The sequence below is a fragment of the Globicephala melas genome, chromosome 10 (genome assembly GCF_963455315.2).
Source record: "Globicephala melas chromosome 10, mGloMel1.2, whole genome shotgun sequence".
NCBI lineage: Eukaryota > Metazoa > Chordata > Mammalia > Artiodactyla > Delphinidae > Globicephala > Globicephala melas.
Genome location: NC_083323.1, coordinates 32,561,207 through 32,579,642, shown reverse-complemented (window position 1 = coordinate 32,579,642; position 18,436 = coordinate 32,561,207).

The following is an 18,436-nucleotide window of genomic DNA, read 5'->3' as shown; positions in this document are numbered from 1 at the left end:
ATATAATTTCATATTGTATACTTTAAAAACAGTTATTACACTGAATTCTGGAAAACTTTCTCAATTTACAATGTCTCGTTTCACTTATGAATTTCACAAATATTTCAGACACTTGTCTCTTGTTGACAATAGCTATAGTTGAATTTCTAATTGTGTATAGAAAATGGCCCAAAATAATCATACAACATGTCTGAGCTTCTATATTTTACCTACCTCCCATCCCAGGGCTTACTAATTGGTGTGCAAATTCACCATAGGTTTCTATCAGTTGGAATCAGCCAGTAGGGCACTGAAGATAACACAGTGGTGGTAGAAATGAATATGAGATTTGGGGATAAAAATAAGGGTAATAGAAAAATTAGTTCGGAGGTTTGGCCCTCTCTGGGCTTGAGTTCCCACAGCTATAATATGACATGATGAGTAAAGCCACACAAGAGTGCCACATAAAAATGCTAGGAAGTCTCCTGTTTCTGAAAGTCATACCTCATGTGTTATCTTTTGTGGCAAAAATCATTTGCTCATCACTATTATGGGGTAATAACTGTGGAAAATTTTGTTTGCTTCAGATATTTATTAAATGTAACTGGAAAAATTTTAACAAACTTATTGATATTAGGGTTTTTTGGTGTTTTTTTCCTTAAAAAAGATCAATAGACTATATATATATATGTATATATATACACACAGAGAGAGATTGTCAAGTGAAGTAAATTTGGTATAATAATTATTTTGCTAGTTTTCATGAAATAAAATGATTAAGGTTTGACCCCTAGCCTCAATGAAGTAGAGTTTGGTAAAAACTCTACAAAAGATTAATAAGGCCATACAAAAGGAAAGCAAGAAGTGAGGTTAAAAGAAAAAAGTCAATGCGGGACTTGTAGTATTTCACATCAGAAGACAAAATGTAAAACCAGTTTTCTTAATATATATTTTCTATAATTCAAAAGTCTACTTTTTTTTTATTTTTGTGTAGCATATCCTCCTAGCAAATACCTATACTACGTTTTATGCACGCAGCCTTACTTAAATGCTTATAGCAACAGCACACATTCTGTCTTCTTTCTAGATTCTTTTTCTTTCTCATTAAATAATTCTTTTTATAAATTTCACTACCTTAATCTTTATATTCTGTAACTTGTTAATATGAAAAATCAGTACCTCTCAATGTGTACCCATGAATAAATGCACCACATACACAGTCTTTTACGGAGAGAATTCAGGGTCTATGATAGAAGGAAAACTTTTAGATAGGTGTGTCTTTCAACCCATTTCATATCACATTTTCCTTTTCTGGCAAGTTTTAACCATAGAAAATTTCAAATATAACCATATAGGCACACATTATCTGCCATGTATATTGGTAAATTGTCAAAAAAAAAATGTCTGTGTTTATTTGCTTCACAATTTCTGTGCTGGGTATGTAATGCACAAATTTGTATTGACTGTGTATACTGTTTTCTGTGAAGGTGAGTAAAGCAAGACATGTAATAAAGCATTTTTGGTGCTAAAATGCTACATCAGGCACCTTAATTTGCTGCAAATAAGACTAAATTAGAGTTTAAAATGAAAACATTGCCACCCTGTTCTCCTGGTAGTAGTGCAGCATCCTAACAGCATGTAAGCCATCACAAGATTTAGAGCTCAACTCAATCAGTGGCAACAAAATTAGAAATAAATAGGGGAGGATCAATACAAAGTGTTGTCTGGAATAATGAAACAGCCCTTGGCTGGAAAAATCTATTTTATTCTTCCTTTAGCTAGGTGTTCTGGAAATACCTGACCTAGCTCAATAGAAACTGAGTCTACTTTGTTTATGAAGACAAAGAAGAGTCAATAGTAAATACTATATATTATATGTAAATAGAAACATATATGCATGTATGCATATATCTTTTTTTAAGATGAACTGACAGAACAATAGGGAATTTAGGGAACAGTTTTTATTATTAAAATTATATTATCGTTAATTCAAATTGATAAGGCTTTAAATATATCTATCATTTCATATGTTGACTGGTCTTATTTTTTCGTGAATGTATTTTTTCAAGTTTAAGAGTTTATGATATTTGCAAGGCTACTTACATGAGGGGCTTCTAATGAATGTTAATGTCATGATATGTAATCTATCATGAAAAAGGAAAAATAAGCAAGGTTGCTCATTATATTCTAAGATTTTTGAAGTGCTGGATCCAACTTGTGAACTAAGGAATTTTGTACTGACTGTTAAGAAGTACTGGTCCCTTCCCTCGTGTGATGGGGGCCAGGATACATTAGCAACGTAACTTGTCAGAATATTGGCTCTAGCTTCATCCCGAAAGGTCAGAATTAGTGCTTAGTGGAAGAACCGGCCATTTCTATGGCATTATCAAGGGGTTAGGGTCCAATCCTTTCTGGTTGCATCTATATGATGCAGTCATCAAGTGACAGATGTCACCATATAAGCCTTCTTTCTTATTTGGTGAAAAACCAAATCTTCAAGCTGCATTGTACGGGGAGATCAGCTTGTTGCTTTGTGACCACCTAGAGGGATGGGATGGGGGGGTGGGAGGGAGACGCAAGAGGGAGGAGTTATGGGGATATATGTATACATATAGCTGATTCACTTTGTTATATAGCAGAAACTAACACAACATTGTAAAGCAATTATACTCCAATAAAGATGTTAACAAAACAAACCCAAACCTTCCCTTTGATAACAGAGGTGGGAGTGAAGTCTTAGTGTCCAAGCCTTTCAGTTGACCAGACTGAGTTATCTATCATAAGCCATGAACCTAAGCCAGTTTCTATAATACTTTGAGGATGGAAACCACTTTTCTAGCAGGCCAGTCAGAAGATGATCAGTCGTAAGAAGTTATCATTCCTTTCAATATTTTTTTGTTTGAAAATGGCTTTAACACAACTGGCTCTTGGATATTGACTAAAATGGGTGCTTATCTGAATTTTTACCTATAAATTAGAGCTATGAAGAGATGAGACTATTCCCTTAAACATGCCCGATGAAATCTTGAATTTACAGTGTATCTACCATAACCAAATATAAATTTTAAATTCTATGAGAATAAAAAGGTTTTAAGTGAAGATTTTTAAAAGTCACATGAAAAAAATCTTTCTAAGTAAAGACAAAAGCATCACCAGTTGATATAAATGTCTCTCAGCTTTGTAAGGAACATAAATATCAAATTTCTATTTCAAGAGGTTATTTCTTTTCTCATGGGAATTGATACTTTAGATAAATATTAGTTGTTGAAATCTTGTACTTTTGTTTTAATTCAGTCATTATTTGCAGTTGTAAACTTTTTATTAATCATCCAACAACTGTGTTGTCTATTAAAGTATAATATACACAAACACATGAATACAACCAAAACACCCCTAAAATTCATCCTCATTGCTTCAAGATATTTAACTGTAAAATATATTTAGAGGGAAATTTTAGAACTCTTTTTCAAACTTTTTTGAAAAGTTTGATTTTATACTCTCTTTATATATAAAAGTGACTGAGATAAAAGAAATATAATTCCTTAATTTTTAATAAAATATACTGATTATTCTGTAATACTTCATCTGTTTTTTCATTACTTTCTTATTGGATTTATATTTAAAAAATATAAAACCTCAGATACCTTCATTTAAATATCATTATAGTCAGAGTGACTTTACTGGAATGACAACTATTTCAATGCCAATTATTTTAAGTTGGCATTCATTTACAGTATGTGATTTTTTTAAAAAAGAGTTTTCATAGAAAAAAACTGTAAAATGATTTTAAGGCTACAGTCTCATCTATCACTATTTCTAATTTATGCATACAAATTCAAATGAGCTTATATTTAGTTAATCTACCAAAGCCAGATGTGTAATAAGTCATTTCAGAAAAGAAATACTTTGCCATTTTAACAGCTGGAAGTAATATAATCAACAAGTCCGAATCAATCCTCTCTATAGCCTGTGGTGTTTATGACAAACGGAGAAAGACCATACCATCTAATTATCACCTTAGGTCTTTGAATGGTGAAGAAATGTCACTGTTGTACCTCAGCTGTGGGTGATAATAGGAAACAGCTGCTTCATTTTCCATCCCTTCACGATGTTACCTGGGACATCATCTCTTTCTCAGCTGTTCAGAGTTAGGTCACTGTTTGTTATCAAAGTTCTTAACCATTTGGAAGGAACTTATTTTAAAGAATAAAACAGCATTTATCCAAAATCTTTTATGGACATTCTGAAAATATGTAAAATAAAATTGTAAACTAGATTTTTCCATAGCCAGAATATTATAATCCGATGTACCTTTAAAGTCTCACTTAATTTGGTCCTAGAAGTCAGGAGAGGTTAAGCACTAAACAAAACTAAAGTGAGGGGAAAGGGTATTTTCTTGCTGGTACCTTTTTTTTCCCCCCCTTTTCTCTGTAGAATTCTTGTTTTTGTTTTTTATTTTTTCATACAAGAAGGATTAGATATGTTTCTACCCTTGTTGCAGATTTCCTTAATTTTTGAATGTTTTAAAATTTCAATTAGTGTCAAGTCCCTGCCTCCAACTTTGAGCTAGACAAGTTGGTTAGAAAATTTACTCTGAAGAACAAATAAGTGGAATTATCCAGAAAACCCTAGGGAAAGAAGAACAAGGAGAATGGCACATAAACAGAGAGACTAATGAAAACAGTTCACTGTAAATATAGCATCTTAAACTAGCAGAGAGAGAATGACATTTTAATAACCAGTGTTGGGGGGAAAAAACCCTTGAGTTCATTTCACCATTTTATAAGAGTTTAAACTCCCAATCTTTCCTCTTTGGATCAAATATGTAAATGTATCAAATGTACGATAAAATTAAGAGAATAAAATATGAGTGAATTTCTCTCCAACCAAGGAATATGGGAACTTCCCCAGTCATGACTCGAAATTCAACATCAGTATAAAAAAATATGAATTTGATTTTATTTTAAAACTACTAGGCAAAAACAAGCATAATGAAAAGCTTACGAAAGCTTTAATTTCCAGAATTCCAAGTAAGTTGGAAAGATTATTCGAAGTTATTTATTTATTTATTTATTTTAACATCTTTACTGGAGTATAGTTGCTTTACAATGGTGTGTTAGTTTCTGCTTTATAATAAAGTGAATCAGCTGTACATATACATATATCCCCATACCTCCTTCCTCTTGAGCCTCCCTATCCCCACCCATCTAGGTTGTCACAAAGCGCCGAGCTGATCTCCCTGTTTTATCTGACTGCTTCCCACTAGCTATCTAAAATTCTAAGTTTTTTTAAAAAATGATAACACTTGATCAAACATGCTTTTATGGGAGTGTGTTTGCGTAAAATCTAAGCTTAGTCACCTCCCAGTTTCTCTAGCCTCAATATTTAGCAGTAACCTTTGCTTTTCACAGCTAGGTCTTGATTTCATCCTCTCACATTTAATTGTACTTAATTGTATAATTACTTTTCCTGATTAATAGCCTGTATCTTCAGCATTCACACCACTTACATTTAGTCATCATTTAATATTTATTCTGGTATTTTTGAAATATTTCATTAATCTTTCCCTTCCATTTCAAGAAAAAATGTTTTATAGAGAACACTTTTTCTTCTGCCCTGACTTTGAAATTTATACGATAACCTTCTCAGTTTCTCAAATAGATGATAATCAAGTAGTATATGTTGAGTAACTACAGGCAAGATGGTCAAGATCACAGGTCTTTAGGGCCAAACCCTATGCCATATTCAAGATACACATCAGTACAACTGTTCTTATTGAAATAACTATTTTTTCTTCCATTAAACTAACACTTTTTTTTTTTTTTTTTTTGCGGTACATGGGCCTCTCACTGTTGTGGCCTCTCCCATTGCGGAGCACAAGCTCTGGACACGCAGGCTCAGCGGCCATGGCTCACGGGCCCTGCCGCTCTGCGGCATGTGGGATCTTCCCGGACCGGGGCACGAACCCCTGTCCCCTGCATCGGGAGGTGGACTCGCAAGCACTGTGCCACCAGGGAAGCCCTAAACTAACACTTTTATATACTTAACTATGATCCAAATACTAAATTACACTCTCAGTATACAAAGAGCATCTTGGCCTTCATGTATATACTCTGTATCAGGAAGCAATAATATACTGTCATTTATAGAATGATATATTTAGCAATAAATTCGACATCAACACTTTATTTTTATAATAAACTTCTAACTATAAAATACCATGCAGACTCCTGCTACAATGACTGTGTATGGCACCAGTGGCAAGTAGGAAACTATTTCCTGGTATATGTACCTTTGTACACACACCACACCACACAAAAAAATATACCCACACACTTTTTGGAGGGGAATGAAATAATAGTATACGTACTTGTTTTATTCCTTTTATAGCTATTTTTTTTTCACCATTCTCAGTCATATTTTATTCGTTTTTAACATCTTTATTAGAGTATAATTACTTTACAATGGTATGTTAGTTTCTGCTGTATAACAGTGAATCAGTTATACATATATCCACATATCTCCTCCCTCTTGCATCTCCCTCCCAACCTCCTTATCCCACCCCTTTAGGTGGTCACAAACCACTGAGATGATCTCCCTGTGCTATGCACCTGCTTCCCACTAGATATCTATTTTACATTTGGTAGTGTATATGTGTCCATGCCACTCTCACTTTCTCCCAGCTTACCCTTCCCCCTCCCCATATCCTCAAGTCCATTCTCTAGTAGGTCTGTGCCTTTATTCCTATCTTGCCCCTAGGTTCTTCATGACCATTTTGTTTGTTTGTTTTTCAGATACCATATATATATGTTAGCATACGGTATTTGTTTTTCTTTTTCTGACTTACTTCACTCTCTATGACAGACTCTTGGTCCATCCACCTCACTGCAAATGGCTCAATTGCGTTTCTTTTAATGGGTGAGTAATATTCCATTGTATATATGTGCCACATCCTCTTTATCCATTCATTTGTTGATGGACACTTAGGTTTCTTCCAAGTCCTGGGTATTGTAAATTGAGCTGCAATGAACATTGTGGTACATGACTCTTTTTGAATTACGGTTTTCTCAGGGTATATGCCCAGTAGTGGGGTTGCTGGGTAGTATGATAGTTTTATTTTTACTTTTTTAAGGAACCTCCATAGTGGCTGTATCAGTTTACATTCCCACCAACAGTGCAAGAGAGTTCCCTTTTCTCCACACCCTCTCCAGCATTTATTGTCTGTAAATTTCTTGATGATGGCCATTCTGACTGGTGTGAGATGATATCTCATTGTAGTTTTGATTTACATTACTCTAATAATTAATGATGTTAAGCATTCTTTCATGTGTTTGTTGGCAATCTATATATCTTCTTTGGAGAAATGTCTATTTATGTCTTCTGCCCATTTTTGGATTGGGTTGTTTGTTATTTTGATACTGAGCTGCATGAGCTGATTGTAAATTTTGGAGATTAATCCTTTGTCAGTTGCTTCATTTGCAAATATTTTCTTCCATTATGAGGGCTGTCTTTTCGTCATTTATGGTTTCCTTTGCTGTGCAAAAGCTTTGAAGTTTCATTAGGTCCCATTTGCTTATTTTTGTTTTTATTTCCATTTCTCTAGGAGATGGGTCAAAAAGGATCTTGCTGTAATTTATGTCATAGAGTTTTTGGCCTATGTTTTCCTCTAAGAGTTTGACAGTGTCTGGCCTTCCATTTAGATGTCTAATCCATTTTGAGTTTATTTTTGTGTATGGTGTTAGAGAGTGTTCTAATTTCATTCTTTTATCTGTAGCTGTCCAGTTTTCTCAGCACCACTTATTGAAGAGGCTGTTTTTTCTCCATTGTATATTCTTGCCTCCTTTGTCATAGGTTAGTTGACCATAAATGCATGAGTTTATCTCTGTGCTTTCTATCCTGTTCGTTGATCTATATTTCTTTTTTTTTGCCAGTACCATACTGTCTTGATTACTGTAGCTTTGTAGTATAATTTGAAGTCAGGGAGCCTGATTCCTCCAGCTTCGTTTTTCTTTCTCAAGATTGCTTGGCTATTTGGGGTCTCTTGTGTTTCCATACAAATTGTGAAATTTTTTTTCTATTTCTTTGAAAAATGCCAGTAGTAGTTTGATAGGGATTGCATTGAATCTATAGATTGCTTTGGGTAGTATAGTCATTTTTACAGTGTTGATTCTTCCAATTCAAGACCATGGTATGTCTCTCCATTGTTTGTATCATCTTTAATTTCTTTCATCAGTGTCTTATAGTTTTCTGCATACAGATCTTTTGTCTCCTTAGGTAGGTTTATTCCTAGATATTTTACTATTTTTTTTGCAATGGCAAGTAGGCAAGTGTTTGTGTTTTCTTAATTTCACTTTCATATTTTTCATCATTAGTGTATAGGAATGCAAGAGATTTCTGTGCATTCATTTTGTATCCTGCTACTTTACCAAATTCACTGATTAGCTCTTGTAGTTTTCTGGTAGCATCTTTAGGATTCTCTAGGTATAGTATCATGTCATCTGCAAACAGTGACAGATTTACTTCTTCTTTTCCAATTTGTATTCCTTTTACTTCTTTTTCTTCTCTGATTGCTGTGGCTAAAACTTCCAAAACTATGTTGAATAATAGTGGTGAGAATGGGCAACCTTGTCTTTTTCCTGATCTTAGGGGCAATGTTTTCAGTTTTTCACCATTGAGAATGATGTTGGCTGTGGGTTTGTCGTATATGGCCTTTATTATGTTGAAGAAAGTTCCCTCTATGCCTACTTTCTGGAGGGTTTTTATCATAAATGGGTGTTTAATTTTTTTTGAAAGCTTTCTCTGCATATTGGGATGATCATATGGTTTTTCTTCTTCAATTTGTTAATATGGTGTATCACATTGATTGATTTGCATATATTGAAGAACCCTTGAATTCCTGTGATAAACCACACTTGATCATGGTGTATGATCCTTTTAATGTGCTGTTGGATTCTGTTTGCTAGTATTTTGTTGAGGATTTTTGCAACTATGTTTATCAGTGATATTGGCCTGTAGTTTTCTTTGTTTGTGACGTTTGTCTGATTTTGGTGTCAGGGTGATGGTGGCCTCATAGAATGAGTTTGGGAATGTTCCTTCCTCTGCTATATTTTGGAAGAGTTTGAGAAGGATAGGTGTTAGCTCTTCTCTAAATGATTGATAGACTTCGCCTGTGAAGCCATCTGGTCCTGGACTTATGTTTGTTAGAAGATTTTTAATCACAGTTTCAATTTCAGTGCTTGTGATTTGTCTATTCATATTTTCTATTTCTTCCTGGTTCCGTCTCGGAAGGTTGTGCACTTCTAAGAATTTGTCCATTACTTCCAGGTTGTCCATTTTATTGGCATATAGTTGCTTGTAGTATTCTCTCATGATCTTTTGTATTTCTGCAGTGTCAGTTGTTACCTCTCCTTTTTCATTGCTAATTCTATTGATTTGAGTCTTCTCCCTTTTTTTCTTGATGAGTCTAGCTAATGGTTTATCAATTTTTTTCTTCTTAAACAACCAGCTTTTAGGTTTATTGATCTTTGCTATCGTTTCCTTCATTTCTTTTTCATTTATTTTTGATCTGACCTTTATGATTTCATATCTTCTAACTTTGAGTTTTGTTTGTTTTTCTTTCTGTAATTTCATTAGGTGTAAGGTTAGGTAGTTTGAGATGTTTCTTGTTTCTTAAGGTAGGATTGTATTGTTATAAACTTCCCTCTTAGAACTGCTTTTGCTGCATGCCATAGGTTTTGGGTTGTCGTGTTTTCATTGTCATTTGGTTTCAGGTATTTTTTGATTTCCTCTTTGATTTCTTCAGTGATCTCTTGCTTATTAAGTAGTGTAATGTTTAGCCTCCATTTGTTTATATTTTTTCCAGAGATTTTAATGTAATTTATATCTAGTCTCATAGTGTTGTGGTTGCAGAAGATATTTGATATGCTTTCAGTATTCTTAAATTTACCAGGCTTGATTTGTGACCCAAGATATGATCTATCCTGGAGAATGCTCCATGAGCATTTGAGAAGAAAGTGTATTCTGTTGTTTTTGAATGTAATGTCCTATAAATATCAATTAAGTCCATCTTGTTTAATGTATCATTTAAAGCTTGTGTTTCCTTATTTATTTCCATTTTGGATGATCTGTCCATTGGTGAAAGTGCGGTGTTAAAGTCCCCTACTATGATTGTGTTACTGTTGATTTCCCCTTTTATGGCTGTTAGTATTTGCCTTATGTATTGAGGTGCTCCTATGTTGGGTGCATAAATATTTGCAATTCTTTTATCTTCTTCTTGGATTGATCCCTTGATCATTATGTAGTTTCCTTCTTTGTCTCTTGTAATAGTCTTTGTTTTAAAGTCTATTTTTTTCTGATATGAGAATTGCTACTTGAGCTCTTTTTTTTATTTCCATTTGCATGGAATATCTTTTTCCATCCCCTCACTTTCAGTCTGTATGTGTCCCTTGGTCTGAAGTGGGTCTCTTGTAGACAGCATATATATGGGTCTTGTTTTTGTATCCATTCAGCCAGTCTATGTCTTTTGGTTGGCGCATTTAATCCATTTATATTTAAGGTAATTATCGATATGTATGTTCCTATTACCATTTACTTAATTGTTTTGGGTTTGTTATTGTAGGTCTTTTCCTTCTCTTGTGTTTCCTGCCTAGAGAATTTCCTTTACCGTTTGTTGTAGAGCTGGTTTGGTGGTGCTGAATTCTCTTAGCTTTTGCTTGTCTATAAAGCTCTTAATTTCTCCAGTAAATCTGAATGAGATCCTTGCTGGGTAGAGTAATCTTGGTTGTAGGTTTTTCTCCTCCATCACTTTAAATATGTCCTGCCACTCCCTTCTGGCTTGCAGTTTCTGCTGAAAGATCAGCTGTTAACCTTATGGGGATTTGCTTATGTGTTATTTGTTGTTTTTCCCTTGCTGCTTTTAATATTTGATCTTTGTTTTTAACCTGCCTCTGCGTGTAGGTCGCCTGAGGGGCCAGACAGTTCGTGCCCAGACAGGACGGGGTTAAAGGAGCAGCTGCTTCGGGGGCTCCGGCTCACTCAGGCCAGGGGTAGGGAGAGGTACGGAATGCGGGTTGAGCCTGTGGCGGCAGAGGCTAGCATGACGTTGCAACAGCCTGAGGCGCACCGTGTGTTCTCCCAGGGAAATTGTCCCTGGATCACGGGACCCTGGTAGTGGCGGGCTGCACAGGCTCCCGGGAGGGGAGGTGTGGATAGTGACCTGTGCTTGCACACAGGCTTCTTGGTGGTGGCGGCAGCAGCCTTAGTGTCCCGCCTCTTGGGTCTGCGCTGATAGCCGCGGCTGGTGCCCGTCTCTGGAGCTCCTTTAAGCAGCGCTCTTAATCCCACCTCTTCGCGCACCAGGAAACAGAGGCAAGAAAAAGTCTCTTGTCTCTTTGGCAGCTCCAGACTCTTTCCCGGACTCCCTCCCTGCTAGCCGTGGTGCACTAACCCCGTTCAGGCTGTGTTCGCGCAGCCAACCCCAGTCCTCTCCCTGTGCTCCGACTGAAGCCCAAGCCTCAGCTCCCAGCCCCGCTCACCCCGGTGGGTGAGCAAAGCTTCTTGGGCTGGTGAGTGCTGGTTGGCACTGATCCTCTGTGAGGGAATCTCTCCGCTTTGCCCTCCCGCCCCTTGTTCCTGTACTCTCTCTGCGGCTCTGAAGCTTCCCCCTCCGCCACCCGCAGTCTCCGCCCGTGAAGGGGCTTCCTAGTGTGTGGAAACCTTTCCTCCTTCACAGCTCCCTCCCACTGGTGCAGGTCTGGTCCCTATTCTTTTGTCTCTGGTTTTTCTTTTCTCTTTTGCCCTATCCAGGTAGGTGGGGAGTTTCTTGCCTTTTGGGAGGTCTGAGGTCTTCTGCCAGCATGCAGCAGGTGTTCTGTAGGAGTTGTTCCGCATGTAGATGTATTTCTGATGTATTTGTGGGGAGGAAGGTGATCTCCACATCTTAGTCTTCCACCATCTTGAAGCTCCTTCTCTAAAGCTACTTTTAAATGTCATGGCCATATCAGATTTTTCTTGAGTTCCATTTTTCTTTGACTTTAGTGAAACATATCTTATGTGTTTTTCTTCTTGAGGTTTTTTTTATTGTTGCTTTCCCATTTTTATGGTCCCCAAGTTGTTTCACGGGATTCTTTCATTATTTTTTACTAGTTTACTTATTTTAAAATGACAGTACCATAGATGCTTGCTATTATTTTCACCTTGAATGTGGCAAAAGCATTGTCAGAATAATTGTTTTTAGGGTAAGATAGAATTTCAGTCTTTTTTATTTTCAAATTGAACATGTATTAATCGTCTGAAATTTCTGGATTATAGTAGGAAATTAAAGAATGTAAAATATGCTATTTAATCAAGCAGGATTAAACTTTTCTGATAGTTTATTTGAAAAACAATTCTGTCATGAATTCTTTTTTCTGAAAGGAGTTTAATCTTTAGTACATTTCCATTTTGTTAATTCCTCTACTCTTTTTTTAAAAGAATCCTTAAATACTTTCTCAGAAAAAAAATGAAGTTTCTCTAGCATCAGAAATAAATGAGTTGTGCTTATCCATCATCAAGTCCACATTTATTGAGCATCTACCATATGTCAAACACTGTCAATGACTGAGGGTAAGGAAGGGCTTAAAAGTGCCTCTGACCAGTTTGATTTTAGATAGAAAAGTTTCCTTGGTTTTAAATAAAATAGCATCAAATTCAATATGCTTGGTGTTTGGGGTGTCAAAATACCCAGATATGGTGAGTCACTAAGAGATAGGGGCTACTTTGTTAAGTAGCCACTAAAGTTAAATAGATTTTACCTGGTGGCAATGGCATTCTCTCCCTTGCCCGTTGTCCTTCACCTCTGCTCTCCTTACCCTTGTCCTTTGTCAGTTGTCTGAAGTTCCTCAGGTTCTTCAGAGGGCCTTTGTGTCCTGTTGCCTCCTATACCCTTTTCCTCACTCATGTATCATGCTGTTTTAAATTCTCTGTCTTATGTTAATTTACAGTGTCTTTATATTCTTCCTGACAGTTTGTTGATTAATAACACTTTCTTAACCTCTGACCTCCTTTATTTAAAACTTATCAGTTTATTTGGACATAGAATTGCAAAGCCGATTTTCTGGTGCCAGTTTATAACTATATCTCCACCAACTAATTGCTATACCAACTCTCTCCTACTGGTTTGACTCTGAAGTTCAGAGGAACTTGATAGCTGGGGATAAGATATACTTTAGACACCCCTTATCAGCTAATAAACATAGTTTGTTCATTTGTTCACTATTTATATTTTCAGCAACTTTTTGTGATAGGCTCTGTATTTTTTGGTAGAAATGCCCATTGAATCTGATAAAGTCACTATCTTCATAAGGTTAAGCTCTCCTTTGTGGGGGAGAATAAACACAGTGAACTGTACTAAATAATATAGTGTATAATAGTGATAAGTGCAATATTATAGTGTAAAGCAGGATAAAGGGACAGAGATTGATAGAAATGAGAAAAGCTAATCTTCTATATTCTAACATTCTATAAAGAATGGTTAGGTGATTTCTCTCCCAAGAAGAACTTGACCCAGATGGACAAAGGGCAAATGCTCACGCAAAGAGCTGTATTCAAGAGACTGAAGAACATTTCAGCTGAAGGAAGAAGAACAAAAGCCCTGGGGTAGAAATGAAGGCAGTTATTTGTAGTATAAAAAGGAGTCTCATGGGATTGAATATAGAGTTGTAAGAACAAACAGAAAAAGACTTGAAATCTAACAGATATAAATGCCATTTTTAATTCCCATTTTGGAGATGTGAGCTTGATGTCTTTTAAAACACCACATGAATGCTGTCTGTTCATTCATATTGATCATTGATTTTCCCTGGAGCACCATGTGATAATATAAGTATCGCAATTAACATATATTATTCTCTTATTTAGCCATCACAATATCTCTGAGATTATAAAAACAAATGTGCCAGTGAGTTTTAAAGGTGAGGAGGCAAAGGAGTTATGACTTATCTAACATTAAGAAATAAGCAGTACATTTGGAATTTGTTAGAGATACTTTGCACAAAAACTTAACTCTCTTGATCACTGGTTTCTATTGATAATATTTAGAAACAATGTTCAAAGAACCAAACTGGTATCATCACTTAACTTCATTAATGGTGACCCAATAACTCAAAATACCTTACTAATCATTAAATGTAAGATGCAGTACACAAATTTAAGCTGGGGTCAAATGAGGTTTTCCTACCAGAGGCCTCAAATCAAGACTTGAGAACTGTGTGGGGGGAAACTTGCTTCTGTATGCGGTTTCAGAGTTCATTTAACAAGACATCTTCATACAGCATCACAGTTTTGCTCAAGTTACCTTCCAAAGAGAGTGTGTGAAAAAGAATGGCATGTTTGCATCCAAGAAGCTAAGCTGTGAGTCCTGAGACTGCCCCAAAAGTGCATACCACCAAGTAGCAGGAATTGGAAGAAGACTTAACTTCTCTTCTAACTCATCCATCCATGTATCAGATAGCACAGTCCAGAGAGTCAGAGACAGATTCTCTGACTTGCTTCATCAAGCAGTTCAGACCTCTACACTCCTACTAATGTAATCCAGTATTAGGCCTCCACTGATTAAATCGACCACTTTTCCACCTTAGAGGAAGTATAGAGGTAAAGAGAAAGTTGCAAAGAGAAAGCGACTCAGAATTATCCTTTTGATCATTCTTCCTTTCAAAGGTAAAGTGGCTTCAGGTTGGGAGGAATACTGATTCCTCTTGACAGTACCAAGAATATAATTTCTTAATAATACTCATTTTCTGTCTACTGATACTTGAATAATTATGTGCCATTATTTGTAATACAAAGTGGACATCAAAGAAAATAATAGTTGAAGAGTGCCATGTGAGCACCTAATGACACACAGAAATTAGAGCCACAGTGTAAAGATAATTTAAACTCAGATTCATAAGATCAGTTGTATTAGTCATGTATTTCTGCATATCAAATTACTCTAAAACTTAATGTCATAAAACAAATATTTGTTATATCAGTTTCTGTTTTTCTAGGAATCTGAGCATGGTTTATCTAGGTCCTATGGCTTAGAATCTCTCATAAGGCTTCAGTAGAAATGTCAGCTGGGCTACAGGCATCTTAACCCTTGGCTGAGGAAGGATCTGCATCCAGGCTCACTCACCTGGTTGTTGGCTGGGTTCAGTTCATGTGCTATCACAATAAGGGCCTCAATTCCTTGCTGCCTACTAGGCAGAGATTACCCTTCATTCCTTGCCAAATGGGCCTCTTCTTAAGGTCCTCGCAACATGGTAGCTTGCTTTATCAGAGCAAGCAAGTGATGAGAGAGGGAGAGAGAGGGAAGATGTGCAACCACTTCTCAACTCGCAAACAAGACTGTTTTCTCATCTGTTAAGTGGGGTCATAATACTTTCCTTAACAAGATCATGTTGTAAGAAGCATGGCAGGGTATGTATGTGAAAGCATGTTAAAAGCATCAACTAGGGCTTCCCTGGTGGCACAGTGGTTGAGAGTCCGCTTGCCGATGCAGGGGACACGGGTTCGTGCCCTGGTCCGGGAAGATCCCACATGCCGTGGAGCGGCTGGGCCTGTGAGCCATGGCCGCTGAGCCTGCGCATCCGGAGCCTGTGCTCCGCAACGGGAGAGGCCACAACAGTGAGAGGCCCGTGTACCGCAAAAAAAAAAAAAAAAAAAGCATCAACTAAAATGTAAAGAGAAATTAGCATTGCTATTATTGGTATATTAGCAGCGTAATTAAAAACTAAAAATAGAACTACCATACAACCCAGCAATCCCACTACTGGGCATACACCCTGAGAAAACCATAATTCAAAAAGAGTCATGTACCACAATGTCCATTGCAGCTCTATTTACAATAGCCAGGACATGGAAGCGACCTAAGTGTCCATCGACAGATGAATGGATAAAGAAGATGTGGCACATATATACAATGGAATATTACTCAGCAATAAAAGGAAACAAAATGGAGTTATTTGTAGTGAGGTGGATGGACCTAGAGTCTGTCATACAGAGTGAAGTAAGTCAGAAAGAGAAAAACAAATACCGTATACTAACACATATATATGGAATCTAAAAAAAAAAAAAAAAGTGGTTCTAAAGAACCTAGGGACAGGACGGGAATAAAGATGCAGACAGAGAATGGACTTGAGGACAGAGAGGAGGAAGGGTATGCTGGGACAAAGTGAGAGAGTGGCATAGACGTGAATACACTACCAAATGTAAAATAGATAGCTAGTGGGAAGCAGCCACATAGCACAGGGAGATCAGCTCGGTGCTTTGTCACTACCTAGAGGGGTGGGATAGGGATGGAGGGAGGGAGACGCAAAAGGAGATATGAGGATATATGTATATGTATAGCTGATTCACTTTGTTATAAAGCAGAAACTAACACACCATTGTAAAGCAATTACACTCCAATAAAGATGTTTAAAAAAATAATTAATAGTGGTATTATTGAAGTAACATATATGGGATGAGGTTTGAATAAGGAGCTTGCAAAGCAATATTTTAGATTTTATCAGTAGAAGCTAAAGATGAAACCCTGATTTTTGGAAAATATGTGGTTTTTAAAATATTCAGTAGAGAGAAACATTTATTTCAGATTTTTTTTTTTAATGGAGCGCTATTTATTTATTTATTTTTGGCTGTGTTGAGTCTTCATTTCTGTGCAAGGGCTTTCTCTAGTTGCGGCGAGCGGGGGCCACTCTTCATCGCGGTGCGCGGGCCTCTCACTGTCGCGGCCTCTCTTGTTGCGGAGCACAAGCTCCAGACGTGCAGGCTCGGTAGTTGTGGCTCATGGGCCTAGTTGCTCCACGGCATGTGGGATCTTCCCAGACCAGGGCTCAAACCTGTGTCCCCTGCATTGGCAGGCAGATTCTCAACCACTGTGCCACCAGCGAAGCCCTATTTCAGATATTTTTGAGCACCATTGCAGTGTCAATCAAATTAAATGTGGTTCAGCTATAGATCTAAAGTCAGTTTAATTTTCCTTGTGTGTTAGGAACAGAGCTGAGGGGTTAATAAATGCCTCTAAAGAATATTAGAATTAACCTAAAGCGAACCTCATGCTTTATACAAGTGGAGAGAGGCAGAGTTAAAAGTTTACCTAGATCTTACAGTAAGCAAGCTTCAGAGTCATTCCTAGAATCCTGGCCTCCGGTATCTAGGCCAATATTTTCTTTTAAGAAAGAGAGTTGTTTGTATTCCTAGAATTTTTCCCTGTTGAATATTTTATTATTTCTAACAGAAAAAAAAATGAACAGTTGTAAAGAACAATGGAAGGAATAGTGAGAATGAACATTTCATTTGAACAACATAGATTCAGATTTTTTAAAAATTATTTTTAGTGTAATTCTATCTTCTAAAAAATGTTTTTGGAGATTAAAAAAAATTCTATGCTAGTATTTTTCCCTATATGAATAAAAATTGAACTGAAAGTGTTGAAAACCTTTGGCATTAAAGTAAAGCACTATTTGTTATAGGTATCACAACGAAACTATAGATATTACTGTACTTTTCATCTTGCACAAGAGTCCTTCATGAGAGCCAAGAATGAAAATACTTATTTATACTTGCTATTTATAGAAGATTTTAGAACATGCATGAGTGTTTCCACGATAATAGGTATACATTAGCATGGGTATTTGAATTCTGGGTTAAAAATGGTTCTTATCACTGGCTTCCAGGTCAAATTAACCTGGGAAGGTTTAAATGACTCTGATACCTTGGTCCCATACCAGACCAAATAAATCAGAACCACTGAGGTTGCAGTCAATATATCAATAATGTAAAAGTTCTTTAGGTGATTGTAACACACAGCTAGGGTTGAGAATTCATGGGTTATAATAAAGAAGATACTAACGTAATCTCCAAGAAAAATGACATCTTCATTCTTTAGTATTCAAAGACATTTACAGTTACTTTCTCTTATAGAGAGCTCTTTTGGACTAATGGGTTTCGATGGCTTGTAAAGAGTTTCAACATCAAGTTATCTAATTAATGATGTATCATCACCTGCTAACATGAAATAGGTGTTATGTTTCTAACAGCAAATGCTATATTAATGTCATTTTAGTCACAAGAAGTTCAAAATCAATTTCAATGCTAATCAGTGGTTGAAAGAATAGATTAGTAATGCAGCAAATGCCATTACCCTTGCAAGCGATTCTTTTTATACGATGCTCCCTGCTGAAGTGAATAAGGTTGTGAGGCTATGATACCATGAAGCAAGGTATCAGACTCAAAGAAAGAATAATAGAAAAAAAAAAAGACCCTAGAAAAGAAAAACTTAAGTTAAAATTTTCTTAATGAATTTATTTTTGCCTACAATAAACTATCGTTTCAGCAATAGAGTGAATACATTACTATTTAAAATAAAAATTTCTTCCGTATTAACATTTAGAAGTTGACGTGTATGATTTTTGAAGATTTGTGTGTGAAATCATTTTAA